Below are 17864 nucleotides of genomic sequence, written 5' to 3' on the forward strand. Positions count from 1 at the left end.
TATTTTTCCTCCAGATGCCTGTTCTCCTGAGCAAGAATTTACATCTTTGATTCAAATTGTAGCTAACGTCTGGTACATATCCACTTAAGAGAACTGTCATATGTTCTGTGTGGCATATAGAAATTAAGTTCTTTTATTAACTAGAGCAAACCCTTGCTACCTTGTCTGAAGTAGTACACTAACTACTATATAATAGTCTGGTGGTTTTTTTAACTGTAGTGCAATGAATAGACTAAAGGAATAGGATGTCTTCAGCAGAAGAGCGTGACAGCCCCTTTTGTAGTAGCTGAGCTCTGATCTGCAAGGAGAATTGAACTAATACCTGTTCTTTAAATCAAACAGAGAAGGGATAAGTAGCCTTGCTCCTCGTACTAGAGGAATCACCTAAGTGTGGACTTAAAGAGTGAATGGGCGAAAGCCATCTTCCTCTGTTTTATGAATGACAGTGAGCCCTTCTTGCAATCTATATTACAAAATCTGTTCTACTCTCTAAAGTAATCCTTTCAACATGTTTGTTTTTTAAAAAATAAATTTAACACTGTAGTTGAATGCTTGCCCTAATTGTTACATACTTATGAAGAGTTTTAGCTGATGTGGTTTCATTTTTTTCTGGAATGGCACTTCTGCTACTGTCTCCTGTCTTCTTATTCAACTCCTGAGACCAAAGCTGCAGAAAGGGAGCCTGTTCATCAGAGGTCTGTGGGACTGCTGTGATTGCAATGACTCAGCTCCTGTACTGAATGCATAGGAAGATAAATACGATGACACAGATGATCTTAGACCTACCAGTGTAAAGACACAAAGACTCAAGACATCACAAAGCAGCTGTTGTTCTCTAAGGGATGAAAACAGCATTTCCAAAAGAATGGATGCACTGCTGTCATTGGGGTTTTAAAACTGCTTTTGGCCGATTGAACTGGAGATATCTAATGTACAATTGCGAGAGATTGGTAAGGTGGGCTTTAAACTGAAGGGCTCGGGGAGGGGTCCAAAGTGGCAATGCTCAGGCCATCACATCCAACTGGGGAATAATCCAGGCCAACCAGAGCAGCAATACATGTTCCTTAACTGCCTTCCAAGATAAGAACCAGGAGGCCAGCCACCTCAAGAGTGTGCAGGGCTATGGTGGATCCACTTGCACCCTGCCTGAGAAACCTGCATGCTCAATTACCCACGCGTCTGAAATGCCTGTACACCAGCGTGCTCAGTTTGGGCAATAAACAGCAAGAATTAGAGATCTGTGTGCGGTTGCAGGGCCATGATCTCATTGCAGTTAGAGACATGGTGGGACGGCTTGCATGACTGGAATGCTGTCACGGATGGCTATGTACTTTTTAGGAAAGACAGGCCAGCAAGGAGAGGTGATGGAGTTGCTCTGTGTGAGGGGGCAACTGGAATGTATTGAATTCTCCCTAAGGGTGAATGCAGAATGAGTCAAGAGCTTATGGGTGATGATTAAAGGGAAGGCCAACATGGGTGACACTGTTGTGTGTGTTTACTACAGGCGACCTGATCAGGAAGAGGGAGTTGATGAGGCCTGCTACAGACAGCTGCAGGTAGCCTCACCATCACAGGCCCTGGTTCTCATGGGGGGCTTCAACCACCCTGATACCTGCTGGAAAGACAGCACAGCTGGGCACACACCATCCGGGAGGTTCCTGCAGAGCATTGATGATAACTTTTTGACACAGGTAATGGAGGAGCCAACAAGGCAAAGTGTGCTGCTGGACCTTGTACTCACAAACAAAGAAGGACCAGCTGAGGGCAGCCATGGTGGCAGTGACCATGAGATGGTAGAGTTCAGGATCCTGTGTGGAGGAAGCAGGGCAATAAGTAAGATTGCAACCCTGGACTTCAGGAGAGCAGACTTTTGCCTCTTCTAGGACCTACTTGGAGGAAACCCATGGGTTAGGGCTCTAGAAGGTAGGGGGTGTCCAAGGCAACTGGCTAATACTCAAGCATCGTTTCCTCTAAGCTCAAGACTGGTGCATCCCTATGAGTAAGCAATCAAGCAGAAGGGGCAGGAGGCCTGCATGGTTGAGCAAGTAGCTTCTGGCAAACCTCAAACAGAAGAAGGAAACTTATGGGATGTGGAAAAGGGGACAGGCCGCTTGGGAGTAATATAGGAATGTTGTCAGAGTACGCAGGGTTGCAATGAGGAAGGCTAGAGTCCATTTGGAATTAAATCTGGTGAGGGATGTCGGGGACAAAAAAAAGGGCTTCTTCAAGTGCATCAGCAGCAAAAGGATGACTGGGGAAAATGTGGGCTCGCTGCTGAATGAGGTGGGTGCCTGGTGAGGAAGGATAAAGAAGGCAGAGTCACTGAATGCCTTATTAGCTTCAGTCTTTACTGCCAGATCTGGCCCTCAGGTTTCCTAGACCCTGGAGGCAAGAGAGAAAGTCGAGAAAGGCTCACTCTTGGTTGAAGAGGATCATGTTAGAAATTATTTAAGCAAACATGATACCCACAAATCCATGGGTCCCAACCGGATGCATCCCTGAGTGCTGAGTTTGCTGGCAGATGTTATTGCTGAGCCACTCTCATCTTTGAAAGGTCCTGGAGGACAGGAGAGGTGCCTGAGGACTGGAGGAAAGCCTGTGTCACTCCAGTCTCCAAAAGGGCAAAGAGGAGGACCCAGGGAAGTACAGGCCAGTCAGCCTCACCTGCATCCCTGGAAAGCGGATGGAACAGCTTCATCCTGGAGGTCATCTGTAAGCATGTGGAGGAAAAGAAGGTTATCGGGAGCAGTCAGAATGGATTCACCAAGGGGAAATCATGCCTGACCAACCTAATAGCCTTCTACTATGGAATGGCTGGCTGGGTAGGTGAGGGGAGAGCAGTGGATGTTATCTGTCTTGACCTCAGGAACATTTTTGACACTGTCTCCCATAACATTCTCAAGCTTAGGAAGTGTGAGATGAGTGACAGGGAGGTAGATTGAGATCTGACTGCAGGGCAGAGCTCAGAGGGTTGTCATCAGTGGTGCAGAGTCTAGCTGGAGGCCTGTAGCTACCAGTGTACCCCAGTGGCCAGTACTGGGTGAAGTCTCACTCAACTTACTCATCAGTGACCTGACTGAAGGGACAGAGTGCACCCTCAGCAAGTTTACTGATGATACAAAACTGGGAGGAGTGACTTGCAGGAGTGAAATAATGGTCTCAATGACATATCAATATGATCCTAGTTGAAGACGCTTTACTTAAGTTTCTGCAAGTTTATAAACAATTTTCATATTAGTATACAGATCACACCTTAATTCTATTGGTTACATACACCGTTCAGATTTTGCTATACAGATACTAATTGGTTAAAAGCATACAAGCAGTTAGTCCCATCTTTAAAATAGTTGACATTCCTGCAGTTACCAGCTCCCAACTCAACTCCTGTTTTTTTGCCTGCTTAACTGCCAGAGATCCTGTTTTCTTTGTTCTCGGTGTCTTTCTCACAGCCTTGCAGCCTTGCTGACCAGACAAAGCTTTTAATCATATCAAGCTGGTAAAGCAAGAGTGACTTTTGATAGGCCACATGTCCCTTTTCTTCCAAATACATTGCCACAGTGACTGATACAGCAAAAGGTTGTGCTGCCATTCAGTGAGACCTGGGCAGGCTGGAGAGTTGGGCAAAGAGAAACCTAATGACATTTCACAAAGGCAAGTGCAAAGTCCTGCACCTGGGAGGAACAACTCCATGCTCCAGTGCAGGCCGGGGGTTGACCTACTGGAAGGCAGCTCTGTGGAGAAGGACCTGGGAGTTCTGGTGGACAGCAAGTAGCCCATGAGCCAGCAGCGTGCCCTGGTGGCCAAGAAGGCCAGTGGGATCCTGGGGGGCATCAGAAGGAATGTGTCCAGCAGGTCAAGGGAGGTGATTCTCCCCCTCCACTCTACCCTGGTGAGGACACATCTGGAGTGCTGTGTCCAGTTCTGGGCTCCCCAGTTCAAGAGAGTCAGGGAACTACTGGAGAGGGTCCAATGGAGGGCTGCGAAGATGAGGGGACTGGAGCATCTCCCTTATGAGGAAAGGCTGAGAGAGCTGGGACTGTGTAGCCTAGAGAAGAGAAGACTGAGAGGGGGTCTTGTCAATGTATATAAATATCTTAAGGGAGAGTGTCAAGAGGATGGGCCAGGCTCTTTTCAGTAGAGCCCAGCGACAGGACAAGGGGTGATAGGCACAAACCGCAGATGATCTCCAGAGATCCCTTCCAACCCTCACCATTCTGTGATTCTGCGATTAGGGAGAATTATTTCTACACAAGAAAGCCCTGTTAGGTTAACTGATTTTGAAAACAGGCCTCCTTTTCAGATTGAAGTTAAGAAAATATGGAAGACCTGCAGGTTTTTTGCTATGTGGAAAGCAACTGGCTGACAAGATAAAAATTTCTCGTGTCCTTAGTAGCCCTTGAAGGGGCTGCTTGTATGCAGAGCATATACAGGCAAACAAAAGACCCCCACCCTTCCTTGATGTGGTACCAAAACATAAGCAGGCCCTAAGAGTTCATCCTGTCAGTGCATGCAGCCTGTGTACACCATGCAGAGGCAGGCCAAACAGCCTAGCTCCAGTACATCCACACACCGCAGTGCAGTGCCGCATGGGTAATATACATCAGTGTGGCTATCGCTTTGATCCAGCTTGAATGAATGTGATGATACTCCTCGTATTTCAAATTTCAGGTCACATCTCTAGCTACCACATATGTCTCTTTCTGTGTTTTAAACATGCTGTAAGTGCTTTCAAGGTAAGGTTCATACTACTTTAAGCCACTTTGAACTTCAGGCTTGAAATTGGGGACTAGTTGAAAAACAGACATCTCCAGAGCATGAGATCTGTCTTCTTCTGGTGACAGGGAAGGACAGAGGGAAGCCTAGTTGGTTAAGTAGGACTGGAGGTTGAATTTGAACATTGAAAACTAGCTGAGGTGAATATAGACCACAGAGTTTATTAAAGATGGAGGACATGCTGTATTTTGCAAAATGTTTTTCCCCTTCTGTGTGGCTAAAATTCAGATTGGCTTCCATACCATAGCTTTTGTAAGAATTTTTAGTCGCCAAACAAAATTAATTTCTGGCCTTTACTTATGCTGTGGTAAACTGGAATTAATTGTCTTGAAAGCAGGCCTTCCACCACTGTGAAATTAACCTATGACAAGAAGCAAGTAAAATGTCTCCAGTCTCATGGTAGGAGGCGAGGTAACTAAACAGTATTTAAACAAATTATCTTTTGTAATTACATCACATGTAGTAGATAGAAATAGTAGAAAGCTTATAGTTGTAGAAATGTATTAGGAAAAAGACCAAGTTGATTCAAAACCTATTGAAATCACTGGAAGGCTTTAACTGACTTTCTTGTGGTTTGTGCATCATCCTTACATTAGTTCCTAAACATATTTTGCCTACTAATTATATGGGGCTTGGGATGAGTGTCAAATCAATTTGAGAGGCATCTTCTGCTTTATATTTTTTATATTTGAGGTTAGAAATATGATAAGCTGAGATTCAGTATTTATTGGTTCCTGCATGACTGAAAATAGAGTAAGTTCATGCTCTTGATTTGGCTGGCAGTGATCAGTACAAACTTTAAAACTCTGGAGCTCTATTCCCCATAGTCAGAGACTTTGCTTGAGGAGGACTTTGCAAAGCTTGGCTATACACCACAGAGTTCTTCTGATGCACATTACAGAGCTACATGTGGTGTCCTTGCCATTGTATAAGTGTCAGGAAGTTCAGGTCTGTGTTAGAGACCTGAATGCAGCATAGTTCTGTTCATTGGGAATGTGAAAAGATGTAACTCCATAACCTGCTTTGGCAGAAGTCCCTGGTATATATACGTTTGCTGTGGAAAGTTTTCCTTGTGTTGATGTAACTTCTTTACTTCGTGGCAGTGCTTGTAGAGTGTTGACATAAAGAACAGCTTTCCTCAGTGGTGTAAGAGGCATTTACAGCTCCTACTATACTGTATTGGCAAAATACCCCTGTACCAACAGGTTTACTTGGTCCTTATTAAGTAATTCAAAAAATTGAATGGTGCATGGAGTAGACTTGTTTGGGAAACAAGTATCTTTGAGATGCAAGAGAGATGCCCAAGAAAACCATCGTTATAATAAGTACTAGTTCAAGTAAACTGACAGAGAACTGTCCAAAACCACATTTACCTTTGCTAGCCTTTACTGCAGCTGAAAAAGATTGTCACTGCACCTACATGACTTGTACAAAGGTGGATGAAACCCCTCTGTGAATAAGGGGACATGAAACTGCTTCTGTTTCCCCTTGGATGTTGAGGCAAACTCCACAGAAGGGTACCTCTGAGGAACAGAGCTGTGTGGCTGGGGAAGAGGAGGACCTGTAACAAGAGTCACATTCCCAGTGTGTACCAGATGGATTAGTAGCTTGAAAGCCTGCTCCTGAATAATAGATAACCATGCCCAGAGAAGTGGCAGGCCAGATTTATGATCATGGGCCCATATTACAAGCAAACCCCCCATCCCAGCATGCATTATTAAGCTTATATATGATACTAGGTTTCTCTCTTCATTGATTCTCAGCTAGTGAGAGTGGTGCGTTAGAGGGCTCAGCATGCCCCAGGAGACATGCGTGGGAACAGTTGTAGAGCTACAGCTGCCCAGTTCCTTTCTGTAAAGTGATTTGCAGAGTCTCTCAAAATAGCAATGCTGATAATTACTTTTCATCTCAAAGTGGAATGACCCATCTTAGTGATTTGGTACTGGGACAGCATGCGCTGCTTCTGGGGCACAAGGAATTTGTCTGTCCTGGTTAAGGCAGTGTAATTAGCATTTTTGTTGAATATATTGATCAGATTATGGGCCTGGCTTTAGACTTGAAACTTCCTTTGTTTCTTTACAGCAGACCTGAAAATTAGTGATGATGACACATTTTATATAAAAATAGGAAATATTGACTGTGTATAATTTTGGTCAGTTCTCTGTAGCTGTATACAGGTTTTGCACAGGGACAACTGTAAAGTACAAACACTAAAACCAGCCTGATTTCAGGTGTGGTTACCAAGGCTGCACATCCTTCCTCCTCTGTGAGCATATGTTGTTGATCCCATTACAGCTAAAGGCACCTTTCAGTGAGTTGATGACAATATGGCAGTTTTGAGTGAGAGGGAACAGGTTTAAGTCCTATTTTTTATAATGCTATTCTCCACAGAACTGTGGTGTCAATAATCTAGCGCAGTAGCTATCAAACTGCTGCTCACCAATGCTTTACTGTGTGAGAGCTGGATCCTGGGCAAGCATCTCTAATGAGGATGCTGCAAGTTTTGAATTATGGAGGCTGTGGAGGTGACTGATGCAGCTGCATACTCTTTGCTGCTGCTTATCTGCAGACATTTGCTTGACTGCTTCAGACCCAGAGAGAATACGTCATACTGGTTTGCAGAGCAAATGTCCACTGGATTGAAGAGGTGTGAATTAGATGGCAGACAAAGGTTGCCAGGGCTCTGCAAGAGTAGGCAGCGAAGAAATGTCCTGAGACACAGGCACGTTATTTTTCAGACCTGGGAGACTATTCAGACCCAAAAGCCAGCATTTAAAGGAGAAGACAAAAAGACATTTTTCAGGTCAAAATTTAGTTGGTTTTACTATTTGTGCAGTATTATGGCAAATGGAGCATTTAAAATGGTGCTGAGTGATTGCAAGATATGCTTCCCACAGTGTTCTGTAAGATTCTGCTGTATCACATTTTCACTGAAATACAGACAAAGCCATTACCAAAGGTAATGAATTCGAGAAGGAAAATAAGGTTGGGTTAAGTTTCACAATGCTTATGCAGTGAATAAGAGCATGAGAGTTCAGGTTTTGCTTATGATGACATTAGAGAACTTTAATGTCTTTTTCACAACCATAATGTTAGAGTCTATGTAATAGACCTGTGCTTTATAAAGGGAAATACAAACTATTTCACAAATTGTGCCAACTGAAATGTTTTCCCTTTGCATTAACAGGCAGTGAGTAAAACATGATTCCTGCTGATCAGGATGATCAAATGACATTAAAGTGGTACATACGTCTTGACTTCTGACACAGCTCTGCTTAAATGTAACACTTTGCCATGCCATAGACTGCAACAGCAGTATCTGTGTGAAGAAGCCTGTTTCATGTTAGTGAGGTGAAGCCACCACTCAATATGGTGTGGAGATTTTTACAAGGTTATTTGGACTATTTGAGACCAGATTGGTTATACCCACCAGGTTGGTTGCAGCTAGCTGCTAGTGAAGGTGTGCTGGTTGTGAAAGAGATGTTAGTTTCTTGCTACAGTCCTGCCTTTCTCTAGGTAGACACACCAGCCTCCTCAGAGGTTCTTCAGGGCTCTTGGACACTCTGCTCTCTTGTATGGTATAAACAAACCTAAAAGTCTCTTGTGGATCAACTACATTTGGAATAAGATGATCTTAGATTGCTGTTGTTGTCTTCCTCTCATCTATTTACATGGAAATGTAACCCATTTTCTTTTTGGCAGGGATATATGTCTTGTTCTAACTTCATTTGTGCCTACAGGAATGGCTGCTCCTTCAGATCTACTAGCTGAGATGATTAGATAATGGCTTCCGTGCCCATTTCAGTCAGTCTGTGCTGGGTAAGCCTAACCAGAGACCTGATAATTTACAGCCAGAAGTAGCGGAGGCAGGAGGTCTATCCAGCTGGCACAGCAAGATTTGGAAGATGTTTCTGTGGCCTTATGTGCATTGTCTGCGCATCATGGTGATAGCTTTACTCTGAGTGCCGTGGTAAAGTGGTTACCATTTAGTTCCCTTTTTTGTTGCTCATTGTTAAAATGTAATGAAAGTGCTGTTGTTTTGCTCTGCACTGTATATGTAAGCAAACAATCAGTGTCAGACATTGAGTTCATCTCACCTGCCTTTACACACATTGTGGAGGCTGTTCTCTGACAGGCTTTTCTTTTGGAGGCAGTGTTGGCTTCAGCAGCCCCACCTTTCTGCTGCTGTTCTCTGCTGCTCCATCTCTCCCTTAAAAATGCCCAGGTACAGCTGGGTTCCGTCTTCCTGGTAAAGGAAACTGAGGAACTCTTCCTTGTTTAAAAAAATAGATTAATAAAAAGATCTTTTTAAACAGATTGGATAATTGATCTGATTTAGCATGAAGTCTTGCAAGGATGGTTGTACTTGCTGGTGCAGTGCACCAATGCAGCTGAGAACATAGCATGGGGAGGATCAGGGTAAAGCATTAGCCTGTGGGAAGGTATGAAGTGTTCCCCTTTCAAGTGGATCTGCTGCCAAGAAAGGTGTTTGATAATTTTAATTGGGTATCTGAGCTGTTTTAAGTAGGATGGATGCAAGCATTGCAATGCTCTAGCACTGCAAAAGAGTTGTCTTTTTCAGTTGCTTAGGAAAATGAAAAACTGAATACAGGCTCTGAAATCTGTTTTTAAGCTCTGTTTGTTGTTCTCTGTAATGAATGCTGTCAGAGTGAGTTTCGTTTGAATATATGCAGAGATCTGTATCAGAGCCAGTCACACTGGGCTGCCTTTGTAGGCAGCGAAGACAATGAGGCACAGCTCATCTGCTTTTTGAGTGGAGGTGAAGTACATTGTGTCCTGTGTGACAAGGTCAAGCATGCGTGTATACATAAGAGCATCTTCACTGTGTCTGTGACACAGGATCCAACATCCAAAAGTGCCATAAATAGATACTAGAAGAGACTGAGAATATGGGGAAATAGCATACATGCCTCTCCTGACAGCCTCCCAGTTGTATTTCCAGTTCAGACACTGACTGAACCAGATGCGAACTCTGATTTAGATGTGCTTGATGGATTCCTCTTCTGTGAATTTGTGTGATCTTCTCATGTAAATTTTTGCATTCACAGTACCCTTGGGTAAGAATTTCTTGTTTTGGAAGGCTCCTAATTCCGTATTTGAAGGTGCCTAAAATTAAATGGGGTAAACACTCTCTCCTTAGTGAATGAAATGCTCATAGTTTGGCAGAAGAATCTGGGGCTATGTATTGTGTTCTAGGTTACCTGATGTGATAATATACAAGAATGAGTCTTCTGCTCAGAAAGGTATAGCTTATTTCAAACTAGGTGAAAAGTAGGAGCTTGCATGCTCATGGCTTCTGGTTAAGAATCCACCAAATGGAGTGGAAATGCATCAGACTGGCAGTTTGTATAAAACACCAGTTGCTGAGTATGGGAACTGGGAACAGACATTTGGGCCCTAGGTCATGCCTAAGGCTTAATACTGCAGCATAGTATTTGGCCTTTTTCTTCAAAAAAGGGAGCTGGGAACCATGTTTGGCTGCTACCTCTGGTCAGAAGATTTGCTTTTGGACTTGTGCATGCGGGGAGAGTTGTACACACAGGAGGAAAATGAATGCTGAGACAATTACATTTTTCACAAAGCCTATGTGCTTCGCTGTTTATATAGCTTGTTCAGTAAAAAGTTTGCCTTAAAGAGGCAAGTAAAAAAACAAACAAACCCACCCAAAACACAGCAGAAAACCCAGCCTTCCAAAGCACATAACTAAGGCACAGTATCTTTTGTTGGAGGTAGCTCATCCCTCTTATTTCCATTTAATTTGTAGTCTTTTGAATAAGTTGGTGTCATAAAATATTTTTTATGAGAAAGTTGGGTCAGAGAATAGCAATTAGAATCTCTCTGCCCTCCAGCACATTGCAGATGGAAGGCAGTGTTGTTTTTCCTGGATGTAATGTGTCCAAAGACAATTTTCAGGTCAGCCTTTCACTGAATTACGTTGAAATACAGTAGTTGCACATCTGTCTTGAAAAATATATATAAATCTTCCCTACTTCCACCAGCAGGTAAACATTGGCACAACTGGAACGTTAGACAAAGTAGGTCATTCCTGAATCTTACTGAGATGTACGTTTTTGTCACCAACTGCAGTATGCCAGACACCACTGCCGATTGCTTTGCTTTGCTGCGCTGTGCTAGCCCAAAGTTCTAGGAACTACTGCAATTGGGATAGGCTTTCTGATTGTACCTTTAAAAGAGGCCTGTGCTGCATTTGCTGGGGCAGATCTTCAGATATATGAATTGTTGCAGCTCTATGTACCAAACAGTTGTATACCAATACATACCAACTGAACTGCTCTCTCTATACTAATATTACATCCTTTTATATAATTTTTCTAAAAAGGACTTTATGTGAATGAACTGGCAAACAAACTTTTTCAGGTACTTCCAGATCTCACATGCTCTTTAAAACTAACATTATTTTTCAGTGTTCCTAGGCTTAGAGGAAAGTGGGCAATCTTTATTAATTTTCTCATGTCCTCCTGTCACTGTGTGTTTGTGTGGTAGGTTGACCTTGGCTGGAGGCCATGTACCCACCCTGTCACTCCCCTCCTCACCTGGGCAGGGGAGAGAAAATGTAATGAAAGGTTTGTGGGTCGACACAAGGACAGGGAGATCACTCAGCAATTATGTCTTGGGTGAAACAGGCTCAACTTGGGGAAAATTAATTGAATTTATTGCCAGTCAAAATCAGAGTATGGTAATGAGAAATAAAACTAAATCTTAAAACACCTTCCCCCACCCCTCCCTTCTTCCCGGGCTCAACTTCATTCCTGATTTCTTCACCATTCTCCCTGCCAGCAGCACAGGGGGACAGGGACCAGGGGCTGCGGTCAGTCCCTCACACGCTGTCTCTGCCGCTCCCCCCCCTCAGCAGGAGGCTCCTCACACTCTGCTCCGGCTCCAGCCTGGGGTCCCCCCCCGGCAGACAGCCCTCCATGAACTTCTCCCACACGAGCCCTTCCCACGGGCTGCAGTCCTTCCCACCCTGCCCCAGCGTGGGTCCCTTCCCCGGGGTGCAGCCCTTCAGGCACAGGCTGCTCCAGCGTGGGTCCCCCGCGGGGTCACAAGCCCGGCCAGCAAACCTGCTCCAGCCTGGGCTCCTCTCTCCAGGGAGCCACGGGTCCTGCAAGGAGCCTGCTCCAGCGCAGGCTGCCCACTGGTCACAGCCCCCTTTGGGTGCATCCACCTGCTGCGGTGTGGGGTCCTCCATGGGCTGCAGGTGGGGATCTGCTCCACCACTGACCTCCATGGGCTGCAGGTGGGGATCTGCTCCACCACTGGCCTCCATGGGCTGCAGGTGGGGGTCTGCTCCACCACTGACCTCCACGGGCTGCAGGTGGGGATCTGCTCCACCACTGACCTCCACGGGCTGCAGGTGGGGGTCTGCTCCACCACCGGCCTCCATGGGCTGCAGGTGGGGATCTGCTCCACCACTGACCTCCATGGGCTGCAGGTGGGGATCTGCTCCACCACTGACCTCCATGGGCTGCAGGTGGGGATCTGCTCCACCACTGGCCTCCATGGGCTGCAGGGCACAGCCTGGCTCACCACGGGCTCCAGAACCTGGAGCACATGCTGACCCTGGTGTCTGCAGGGCTGTGCTTCTCACATAGTCTCCTCGCTCTGGCTGCCATTGCACAGGTTTCCCTCCCCCCTTGTTAAATAAATTATCATGGGGATGCTACCACCATCACTGATGAGCTTAGCCTTGGCCAGCTCTGGGGCTGTCTTGGAGCCAGCTGGCATTGGCTCTGTCTGATGTGGGGGAAGCTTCTAGCAGCTTCTCACAAAAACACCCCTATAGCACCCTGACGACCAGAATGTTGCCACGCAAACCCAATGCAGTCCAAACTTTGACAGTTGATTTCATTAGACATTTGAAGCTGAGCTTGGTTACTTTTTATTACTTTAAAGTAGCACAAGATGAGTATTTAATCTCTTTTTTTCTTTACATTCCAATCCTGTACATTGGCTATTAAAACTACTGTGAAAACTTAGAATTTTGTAGAGAAACTCAATTCTTGCAGAAGATGATCAAATGAAGCCATTTCATTGCTGTGTAGTTTCTCACCAGCTAGCCAGTCTTAAGAAGAGACATGTATGTGAGAAGGCATGGATTTAGTGTAGGAAACCAAAAGCAATGAAAAACGTTGGCATATATTTTTTCAGTTGTTGTAGTCTAATTATGGATGTTCAAGGGTAAGGATATACACTAAATTCTGATGGAAACCCCTGTTTACTGGCTCTTGATAGGAGTCCCCTTGTGCAGTGTATGCTTAAGGAGTTTCTCTCTGTTACCATTGCAGCTGGGAAAGAAGAGGTGCTTTGCCTCTCTTGACCAAGAAATGAAGGGACAGAAACAGCAAACAAGCCCCAAGAGCATTTTGTGAGCTGTGTGTGGTAGTGCAGGGAAATAGTTTTGGGCACTTACAGTTTCAATGTGACTGAAAATGTGCATTAAGCATGTGAAATGTGACTCTGTGCTGATGGCAAAGATGCTACCACTAGTGGGGATTGATGAAGGAGCTACAGCTGTGGTTAGGAAACCATATGTGCTGGAACAAGCTATTGAGATGACCACGCTGATGGCTGTGCGGACAGTGCTGCTTGAAAAGTCAAGGTCACTGTACAGTAATATTTACCAAGATGGGAATAGGTGTGTGCCTCGGGCTAGTTTCCAGTTTTACAAGTACAACTCGATACTCATACTTAAAGTTACCAAAGCTGAAAACATTGCTGTCGCAAAGGTTAGCTTTGAAGCGCTAGGTTTAAATAAACCCTGGAAGATGTTACAGGCCTTTTCTTTGGAGCACAGAAGCTGAACGCCTCACCCTGTAAACTAGAGCTAAGGATTGTACGTACTTCTAAGGTCATGTGTTTGGGAGCTCCTGAGGTCCTTGAAAGATGGTATCTACTCAGGCTTTGCTTTGGAAACTTAGCTACCTGAACTGTTCCTGAACAGGGGCACCACAATGTTGGTTGCAGTTAAGTATCTAGCACCTCTCTAATACCTGAGACTGCTTCAGGTTCTTACAGGAGCTCTGGGTTTCCCGTGAACTGGAGTAAATCTCTTCAGGCTGGCGAGTAGTAGGAGCCCAAGTGTCCTGCTTCTTGAGCAAGTGTCCCAACAACGGCACTATTCAGTAAGTACTGGGAGCTACTTTCATCTCTTCTTCCTCTGGCTGTGTTTTCAAGCACATTAAGACACTATTTCCAGGTGTACATCTGACTGTAGGAGTAGATTTCAGACTGAATCACTGTTTTATAGGGACCAGAAGTGAAGGTTAAAATACCTGTTGTTGGGAGGAAGGTATTAGATATATTAGATATGCTTCACTGAGGTGATGGCTCTTAGCTGGTTTAGATGTTCTTATCTATGGTAAGGAGAGGGTTTTGAATTCCCTTCTAGCACTCTTGAGTTTCTCCAGTGATTAACAGAATGCTTCTGTTTCCCATGTAGGACTGTGCATTTTACTCCTGAGAGAGATACCTCGCTTTTAAGCATGGCTGCTGTGCAGCCGTGCATATGCATCAGGGAAGTGGTTTGGGTTTCCTGCTCAAAAGAAAGTATGCAGCAGGAAAGTGCTGTATGTTCAAAACTTGCTAGATTGACAGTATTGTAAATACTCCTACCCTGTTGGCTCAGAAGAGGGGTTTTGTTCAGGCTGTGTAATTATACCCATATTCAGATGTCTGCATATATGCAATTTAATTTATTTTACCTCGAGCTTAAAAAGCATCTTTTACTCTTGCCCAAAGGTCTATATGAAACTTAAGCTAATTGAGTGCATAAGCAAGCTAGATAATGCCTTCTATAATTTAGTAAGTTTATTCAGTCGTATAGCTCAATTATTTATTTCTTTATTTTTTTCTGTCTTTATAGCAAAGAAATATTTTTTGTTTTGCTTACAGTGAATGTAAGTCCCTATTCTGGCAAACTGAATTTGTTGAGTTTCAGAATACAGTTACAAGAATGGAAGGTGTTTAAAACGTGCATGTACTTCTTTTGGTGCCTTGGACACCCTGATATCCTTAGCTAATATAATGTCCTAGGTATGTCTCGTTCATCGAGGACCTGTACTTGACCTGTCCCTGTTTACGTCAGTGTGACCCCACAAAATTAAAACAACCTAATGGAAACCTATGCAGGTTTTTACCTCGTGTCCCAGCTTATGAATGTTCTCATTAGTTTGAATAGCAAATTTCATCTTCACTTTCAAAAACATGATTATATACATTTAGAAATTGTGTACCTTATGTAGATTAAATGAGAAATTGCTTTTAGTAAAGGAATTGCTTTGGATATGGTACATGCAGTGGTTTTACAGGGTATGCCATTCCTTTTGAGCCATGCAGTTCTGTAGATGTTTACTTGTTCAGGCTTTCATGTAAATTTTCCATCAGTTCTTATCAAATGCTAATTATTCACAGTGTGGTGAATATTTGTGTTTATGTAGTTGCTCATATTTTTCTATGTGAGTTACTATTCTCATCTATTTTAGCATTTTGATGTCTCTAGGAAAGTTCTGAAAAGTGAGCTCTTAATTTTTAAACCTTCAGTTGTGCTAGTAAATATTTTTAATTTATGAACAGGCGCACTTGTTGCTGATTTTATTTTTTAAAGCAAAAGTTTGATTGCTTATGTAATCATTTTGACAAGTCCTTTTTTAAAATACAGAGTAGGCATTGTGTAATGCAGTTTCTTGGCAGTCTAGTTGCTAAGACTTGATCAAATACAAGGAAATCATACTCAAAAGGTTGGGCATTTGCAATCTAACTGTAGGCTTTGATGACTGGGACAATTTGTGCTTATTTTATTACAGAATATTAGTTCCAACAGTTTTGTGCTTCAAGAAGTCAAATTGTTAATGTGTTTAACTCTTTGCTGTCAGTAAATGAAATGGAGGTTTTGGCTTCTTTTCTCTTAATGGGTCTTTAGGTGCCCCTGTGTTCCTTTCCATGGTTGATACCTTTTCTTCCTTCAGTGCATCTTCCATGTAAGGTACTCAGAGCAGGATTATTCAGGCTTCTATTCAACTGCAAAGGTTAGAAACTTCCTTTGTTTTTAAATAGTACCTGAGTTTCTTATTTCATCTGTGGGCAACCGGAGTTGGGGTGTTAAGAAGCTACAAATACTGTAAAATTCAAAACTTAATAGCTGGGCTTTTAAGCTTAGAATAAAGATCTTAACAACGTTGTCTCATCCATGCATACCATAGTGGTGTTTTATCATGCTAACCAAAGTAGTCTCAGAATCAGTGTGGAACAAAATAACTATCCTAAAATGTCTATCCATTGCACAATTTTGAGATTTTACAGATTTCACATTAATTTATGTATTTGCCTAGATGTCTGTAGCACTTGCTTCCTGCATACCTTTTCATGGGTTTGGCATTAGCACAAGATTTCAGTAAGTCTAATTTTGCTGTGTTTGATTGATAGTGTGGAAGTACTCAATATGTACGTAGATATTTCCGTTTGAAACTTAATGAAAACAGTTTTCTATATTTGATCCTAAGCAATGGAGTTAATCATATGCCTAAAAATTGTCAGTCCTTTGCTGATGCTTAAACACTATGAAGTTTTATTTTAGGCACAGTGGCAAAAGTTCTGCAGTTGAGGATATTTTACAGTGTATATCTAGAGATTTAATACATAGATTAGTGTGGATAGAGTTTCTTGACTTCTTCATCCATCTTTCCTTGTGAATACATTCTGTTTGAAAAAGGAGTCTGAAATCTGGTTTGCCATAAATACTAATTATATTCTTCATGTGGGTTCTTGCTTTCATAGTCGTGATAACTGTTGCTTTGTGCACAGTGGGCCAGCTCACAGCGGTTATTGTGGAGGGTAATGAATGAGGTTTATTTGTGCTGTACGGTTGACCACATCTGGGAGTGAGAACACGCTGGCAGCTAATTGGCCTGGCAAATGATCAGGCTGCTGCAAAACAGGATCTTGTGTTAGGCAGAAAAATACAATCACAAGGAACTGTCATCCCTTGCTCCTTACTAATGGTTTCTGGTGGACATGAAAAACATTAGTTGTGAATATGATATTGGGATCTACTCTTACTTATCACATGCGTTTCTTTCAATGAATGCCTCAAATCAGTTTGCAGTTATTGTTCCTTGTGAGTTAGTCTCATCCCCAGCAATTTGTGTTAATTACTAATGTATAGAGTTGTGTCCATCTGCATTTGCTCTTCTTTTGTCCTGGAGGACTTGCATGCTTGACTCCTGAACTGCTCACGTTAGTGAATGTTATGGACAAATAGCCGTGCCGAGGAGCCTGTGTCGTGTTGCTTGGTATTGAGCAGTTCCCTAGAAGCCGTGCTGATGCTGCTCCTAATTAAGATCTCAGACCTGTAAGGGTTTTTTAAGCTTGGAGGAACTAGAATCATCAAAAAATGAGGGAATGGCAATAATTATTTGGTGAAGGGACAGCAAAGATCACAATTTGAATTTTTATCTTATTAATGCATAGCTTTGCTCCCTCCCGCAGAGGCTGAGCCTTGCAGATACTTCCCCTCCCTGGCAGACTGCTTTGTGCCAGTGCTGGAACCAGGTGGTTGCCTTTGCTTCAAACTTAGCAGCACTAGTGGGAAGAGTAGAAAAGGCTGCTTATTCCTTACAAACCCAGGAGTGCTTTTGAATGGGTTAAAGCAAAAGGAATAGGGAGGAAATAGCATTTTTTTGCACTGGCGACAAACTGATTACTCCAAAATGTTGCAAGGATGTGATTGACAACCTGCCAACAAGATACCATTCCCTGCTGTTCCTTACATCCACTTGTTACTGATATTATCAAGACAGAATTAAAGTTCGTATGTCCTGCTAAATCACTGTGGTGACAGTAAGGTTTTGAAACAGAGAGGCCCTGAAAATTGTTTGAATATCTATCTGCGAATGTTTAAAATAACTGGATCAATAGGTCCAGATAACATGGCAGGTTTGTTGTATTAGCTAGCCATGTGATGGAGAATAGCTTTTGAGGGCTTTTAGGCCCTTCTAGTTTTGAAAACCAGTTTGCGGCATCTGGCACCATGCAGTAACGCCTGCTAAGCACTG

The 17864-nt window shown here is 43.3% G+C and overlaps 1 protein-coding gene across 1 annotated transcript in view; it reads left to right on the plus strand.

Moving 5' to 3' along the window:
• SLAIN1 (SLAIN motif family member 1) overlaps positions 1–17864 on the plus strand; it is a 58953-nt gene that overhangs the window by 17426 nt on the left and 23663 nt on the right.

The sequence above is a fragment of the Falco cherrug genome, chromosome 2 (genome assembly GCF_023634085.1).
Source record: "Falco cherrug isolate bFalChe1 chromosome 2, bFalChe1.pri, whole genome shotgun sequence".
NCBI lineage: Eukaryota > Metazoa > Chordata > Aves > Falconiformes > Falconidae > Falco > Falco cherrug.